Here is a 7296-nt window from a genome sequence, read left to right on the forward strand (position 1 = left end):
TTTAGGATCATATATTTAGTGCTTGGAGGAAACTTAAGGCCATTGGACCCATTCTCTTCTTTTTACAGATGAGGAAACCAAGGCACAAAGAGGTGAAATCAATCATACAGAGATACACAGCTGTGTCTGAAGCAGGTGCTTTATCTACCACTCCAAACTGCCTTTATGTTTAAATATTATCACTTAACTTTGAGGGTGTAATTGTTGTATATGCATTGCAGTTGTTAAGTTCCTTAAGGGCAGAGTCCAGGTCTTTGACTTTTTGTATCCCCCAGAGCTTCCTTTATACTGCAGCTCACTAAATGCTTACTTGATTGATGGAGAAGACTTCTGAGCTATGACTTTATTTTAAGACTCAAACTTAGAAATAACTTGGAAGAACACTTAGAGCTGTGATGGATGATGCTTAGGAATAACCTGTAAGAATAATTGAAGGAAGTTCAAGGTTTGAGATTGGGACTGTTTTTTTTTTTTTATCTGACAGATGAGATCATGTCAATATTAACTTTTTCTCCCTCATATATTCAAAGATTAGGAGCTTTCATCTATTTTCAAAACCTTGATTTTCAGTGGCATTCATTATTTATGTTCTATCAACTGGTTTTGCATTAAAATAATACTCTATCTGGAAATGAATTCACATTAGTCCATGGCTAAGCCACAAAGGGTGTATAAGTTCTAAAAAGAACCACTGGCTTGCTTTTCAAACTTAGGAGGGAAGCACTTTAATCACCATACGCTTCAGTCTCTCTGTGTAAAGGGAACAACATGAAATATCTCAGGAGTATTTGAGAATATCGCATTAAGACTTCAAAGGGTTTGTGATGGCATCAATGTGGAGACTTCTTCCAGTAATTTATATTAACATTGATTGGTGCTTTTCCCATTCTGTGTGATTCTTTTCTATTTCCTCCTACAAATCCTGCACAGGAGGTTCTACCCAAATGACATCAATACCAATGCAGCAAGCAAATAAAGAACCATCACTTGGGCTCACTATGTGAGCTAGAGGACTTATTCTGATGCCAACCTACCTTTCTATGCTGGCTCCCCATTCCTCTCTCTTACACACTTTATGTTCCTATCAAACTGGCCTGGTTGTTATTCTGTACACATCACATTCTATTTACCACCTTCATGTCATTGCCTAGAATGTTTTCCCTCCTTACCTTCAACTCTTGAAAAGCCATAGTCCCCTGACTCAGGTTAATTGATACCTCCTTCCAAAGGCCTTTCTTGTTCTAGCTGATACTTTTTTTTAAATATATAGAGTGTTCTAAAAGTCTCAGTATAGTTTTGAACTGCTTAAAACTGCATTAAAACCTTATGATGACCTGTATACTTGCATTTATTTATCTATGAGCATGTTGTATCCCTCCCATAACCCTCACTTGTAGTGGATTGTAAGCTTTTTGATGCCAGGGACTCTTTGGTTTCTGTATTTTAATCCCCAGCACCTAGCATAGTACTTGGCACACAGGTACTGAGAGAAATGATGATTAAGAACTAATAATTTGGGGAGATTAAGAGCCTTCTCCTTCTTCTAAAGTCCTGATTTTAAAAGCTCAGTCTCTTGGAAGATATTACTAATAATGAGGTTGAATTAATTCTCCACAATCTTGGTCAGACTCCATACAACCTTAAAAGCAATGTAATCTAAGGTATTTAAATTTAGGTGGAGCAAGACAATACTATACTATATGACTATAGTAATCTACTGTTCCATAAACCCAAAGAATCCAGCTTCTGGGATAAGAACTCACGATTTCACAAAAAACTGCTGGGAAAACCGGAAAAACATATGGCAGAAACAGGCCAAAATAAAGTCAAAATGGGTTCATAATTTAGATATAAAACCTGATACTATAAGCGATTTGGGAGAGTAAGGAATAGTTTACATGTCAGATTTATGTAGAAAGGAAGAATTTATGACCAAACAAGAGACAGAAGGTGTCACAAAATTCAAAATGGATAATTTTGATTATGTTAAATTGAAAAGTTTGTGTACAAACAAAACCAATGCAACCAAGATTAGGAGGGAAGCAGAAAATTTGGAAAATTTTTTACAACCAGTGTCTCTGTTAAAGGCCTCATCTCTAAAATATACAGGGAACTGAGTCAAGGCATTCCCCAATTGACAAATGGTCAAAGGATATGAACAGGCAGTTTTCAGAGGAAGAAATTTAAGATATCTACAGTCATATGAAAAAATGCTCTAAATCACTATTGATTACGGAAATGCAAACCAAAACAACTCTTAGGTACCACATCTCTCTTGTCAGATTGGCTAACATGAGAAAACAGAAAAATTATAAACACTGGAGAAGATGTGGGAAAATTGAAACACTATTGCATCGTTGGCACAGTTTTAAACTGATCCAACCATTCTGGAGAGCAATTTGGAACTATGCCCAAAGGGCTGTAAAAATGTGCATACCCTTTGACCTAGCAATACCGCTACTAAGTCTGTATCCCAAAGAGATCATAAAAAAGGGACAAGGACCCCCACGTACAAAAATATTTATAGTAGCACTTTTTGTGGTGGCAAAGAATTGGAAGTCAAGGGGATGCCCATCAATTGTAGAATGACTAAACAAGTTGTGGTATATGAATGTAATGGAATACTATTGTGCTATAAGAAATGGGGAGCAGATGGACTTCATAAGAACTTGGAAAGACTTACATGAACTGATGCTGAATGAGTGGAGCAGAACCAGGAGAACATTGTACACAATTACAGACACATTGTATCTGTTATGACTAATGTTGATAGACTTGACTCCTCTCAGTATTGCAAGGTTCTAAGACGATTCCAAAAGACTCCAATGGAAAAAGCTATCCACATCCAGAGAAAGAATTATGGAGTCTGAATGCAGATTGAAGCAAACTATTTTTTCCATTTTTTATTTTTTCCATTTATTTATTCATTCATTCATTTGTTTATTTATTTGTTTGTTTTTGTTTCTTCTTTCTTGTGGTTCATTCCATTGGTTATAATTCTTCTTTACAACTTGACTATTGTGAAAATGTGTTTCATGTGAAGGTATATGTAGAATCTATATGGGATTACCTGCTGTCTTGAGTGGGGAGGTAGGAGGAGAGGGTATATGGGTAATTAGGGTAGGTTTTTTTTACTGTTTTCACTTTTAGAATGCTAAAGTAATCAAGTGCCTTTGATTAAGTCTTGCTAGGTGCTAAGCCCCAGGCCCATACCCTTTTGCTGATTAAGTGTGGAGCCTTTGGACCCTCAGAAGGGTATATAAACTCAGAGGTTAGCATTTTGTTTGGGGCTCTCACTCACTGAAAGAGCATCATGTGATTTGACCAGACTAGACTCTGGGTAGCTGCTGGAGCCCCCACCCTGCCCCCTTTGAAAAAACACCCAGATGTTGGTGCTTCTCTGGTAACTATGTATGTTGTGATTTGGTTAGACAGAAACATTGATCTGTTTATATTGTCTCTGTTTGTAATTTCTGTTTGTATTTGCTCTGAAGTTCTGGGTGCTGGCTTTTCCTCCTGAACTAAGTGAATGATATTTGTATGTTTGATTAAACTGAGATTGTTAATCCCTTAAATATGCTTTCTTTAGTAAAGCAGATCAAAAAACCTGTGCTGGCAGCTCTTGTTGCTGGTCTTGTTGGGTCTTACACCCTGCAGCAGTTGCAAGCCACATTGTTGTTACAGAGGGAGGGGGAGAAAATCTGGAACTCAAAAACTTGTGGAACTGAATGTTGTAAACTAAAAATAAATAAAACAAAAAAAATACAAATAAGGCCAGGTATTTAGGATAATAAGAGGAAAATGAGGTTTTAGATTTGGAGAATATTCAATGGAACTCCAAATCTTTTTATTGTTACATAATGATTAATTAGCAGATGTTAGGACTAGATGGTTTTTGAGGTCTCTGGCAGCCCCAGTTCTATGATTCTATTCTATGATAAACTAGATGCCATCAGTGAATAGATAAAATGCTTCATTATTTCAAGTATCTGTGATTTTATTGATAGCAATATTCCCTAAACTAGTGCAAATTGCAACCCCTCCATGACTTTGTAGATGAGACAGTTCTTGAGTCTGTCTATGACCTACAGATTCAAACTGCTGTGGCTAGCATAGTGATGAGCTTCTCCCAACTTGGATGGGCTGGTCTACAGACTACAGAAATGCAACCCATTTCTGGGCTAATCCTTGAAGGCTTTCAAATTTGACCGAGCCTCCAGAGCTTGCGCTCCACTTGTCTAGGCTTAGAAATATCCATGTTATATCCATGCTGTGGTGAGTTGTTAGAGCAAGATTTTATTGGAGTATCTGATACAATATTAGTTTAGATATTAAAATAGTCTATGTTTATCATATACCTACCTGATATTTTCTCTGATAATCCTAGCTGCTCATGCCCTTCCTCCACAACTACCATATATATCTGTATGCGTGTATGCATGTGTGTGTGTGCTTGTGTGTGTGTATATACACATACACACATATATGTACATATATGTGTATGTGCTCATATCTATCACTAAGCATTTATTATGTATGTGTTGTTTTTTTTCTGATAGAACGTAAGCTTCATAGGGGCTCTGAACCTTTAGCTCAGTGTGTGGTACATAGTAGGTGTTTAATAAATGCTTGTTGATTGGCTTTGTTTGGAAAAAAAATCAAATTTGGGTGGAGATGGATCCTTTTGTTTAGATAGCCCAAGACTGAGAGTGGTCTGAGTATAGAGATTGTTTCTCTGTCCAAAGGTGTCACAATGTCATCCTCAGCCCCTCACTGAACACCTGTTCTTTGAAGGGCATATAATCTGTGAGCCCACAGCCATGACTGTCTTTGGTCTGAAAGAGGCAGCTAAATGATCATCCTTTTATTAATAACATGCTGGCCTTATTAATAAAATTATTAAATTACCAAGAAACTATGTCTCTTGAACCTTTTTAATCATCACAGTACTTAAAAAATGCTTGATGATTGGTTGATTAATAGATTTTTTTAAAAATGGGTTTATTGTTCAGGGACCATCTTTGGTGTCACTGAAAGTATAATTTCCAAATGCAACTCATCCAACTTTATTCCTCTGATATAATCATAGCCCCAGAAATTTGTTAATGTGAAGCACTGCACAAATAACCATACCTAAGATTCTCAATGAAAAATTGTTTTGAATGACTCTCTGTAATATCAATTAAGTTGGGACTTTTTTTTACTGTTTTAGAATGATAAATTAATCAAGTGTCTTTGATTGAACCTTATTAGGTGCAAAGCCCCAGGCCCAAACCCCTATCTACTAGGTGCTAAGCCCATGTGGGCATGAAGCCCTCAGGGTCCTAAAGGGAGTTGCTAAGACCAGAGCCAATAGTAGGAGCCTAAGTTCTGGTCGCTCAGATGATGTTTGATGATGGCTAAAAAGCGTATAAAAAGAGAGTACAGAGCTATTTGCTTGGGGCTCTGAGGCACAGGAGGAGTAGTCCTTGACTCTGAGCCAGCCATTGTTATGAGCTCCCTGGCTCCTGAACTCAGATGTTGATGGTTTCTTGGTAACTAGGAATTGTATTTGGTCTGTTTATAATGTATGTTTGTAATTTGTATTTGCTGTATTTGTTGGCTTCTTCCTCTGAACTAAGTGAGTCTATATGTATATGTTGGATTAAAGTAAAGTTGTTAACCCCTTAACGTTACTTTCCTTAGTAAAGCAGATCAAAGAACCAGCACTGGCAGCATTCTTGTTGTTTGGCTTGTGTTGGTCTTTCACCCCCACAACAGCTGCTAGCTGAATTGTTGCTACACTCTCTCATAACATCACTGTCAAAATCCCCCAACCTGTGATGTGCAAATGACTGAAAGGAGGGGGAATTACTCAGAAGGTTTTTTCATGAACTCAATTTCCATGGACTTTATGGCTCTGACACATCCTATTGGTACCACCTTGGGCAAGTCACTTAATCTCTCCATATTTACCCTAATACTGGTTGTTCTCCATGGAAAATCAATTGCTATTTCATCACTAGATTGATTTTCTGCCAAGTGTTATCTGTGTTCCCTTCATTTGATGAATGCCTTTTTTTTGTGGGGGTGAAGGGTGACCCAGGGAACAGACCTTATGTCAAACACTGGTGAGATGGGGGGCTCAAAAGGGGACAAGAGAGGGGGGGCAAAGGTCATGCCATCCCAACATACCCTACAGAGCCTGTTCCTCTGAGGGACTCCAGAGGGGGCAGAGTACAGTGAGGGCCAGAGGGACAAAGTATAGACACCATAGTGGGGTTGCTTCCCTGGCTGGGGCAGCCAGGCTCCCCAGGAAAACCAATAAATTACATGTAGGGCCCAGCATGGCAGGGCTCTCCCACTGCTTCAGGCCAATTTCTCATTTTTACTTTGGAAGTCTTAAGGATGGCCACAGTGACCCCAAAAAGGCCAATGGCTCTGCCAAAGAACTCTATACAATGAAGATCTTGACAAAGAGGCTCACATTCTGGGCATCAGCCAGACAAGCTCCACTGCCCACACACACTCCCATGCACATATTACAGAAGAGATTGGACAGGCCCACCATGAGGACAGCATCAAAAATGGTACATGGTAGTGATGGGCTCCAGTGGCTTTGGGGGCACTGAAGGGCACTGCCTTGTTGCTGATGACAATGGCCATGATGATACCATAGATGGCCACAACCTCTCAGAATATGGTGCTTACTAAGTTCTTGGTCTTGATCCTAGGGGCGTTGACCCCTCTATCAATGATTGATGAACCTGTGATGTAGATGCCCCAGGCTGTTCCAACCACAAAGAGGGAGATGGCCAGCCCTATTCCTAGGTTGGACCATCTACAGGGTGCTGCCTCTGTGGGAACTATGCCACATAAAAGTGGAATCCAGAGTCAAATATTGTATAGCAGATTTCTACAACAACCATGCACCTCCAGAAGGCCAGGGACAGGCCAGAAAAAATCAGTGCAAGTCCCATCATGGTGGTGATGATGATGGGGGATTTTATGGAGTAATTCCAAGGCTGGAGCTGGAGCTGGAGCTAGAGGTCTGGGACCTGGGTCCTGGTTGTTGATGGGGTCAGAATGCACTGAGCTCTGCTGCCTGCACCTACCTGTCTCCCCCGCTTTTTTGTCCAATATTTTCTTTTTATTTACTCATGGAATTTTTATTCCTTTTCATATAACTTATCTAATTAAAATATTCATCTTCATAGTTACCACAAAAAAGTAACAGAAAATTCCATTTACATCTGGGGACCAAATACAAATGCAAAGCAGGCCAACATCTGATTCCCTTCCTTCCTACCCCAAAAC

General features: G+C 39.2%; 1 pseudogene; it reads right to left on the bottom strand.

Annotated features, from left to right (window-relative positions):
* Window positions 1-6308: 6308 nt before the first annotated feature.
* Window positions 6309-6962, bottom strand: LOC118837176 (annotated as a pseudogene).
* Between the last annotated feature and the right edge of the window lie 334 nt (window positions 6963-7296).

Source organism: Trichosurus vulpecula, chromosome 1 (assembly GCF_011100635.1).
Source record: "Trichosurus vulpecula isolate mTriVul1 chromosome 1, mTriVul1.pri, whole genome shotgun sequence".
NCBI classification, from domain to species: Eukaryota; Metazoa; Chordata; class Mammalia; order Diprotodontia; family Phalangeridae; genus Trichosurus; species Trichosurus vulpecula.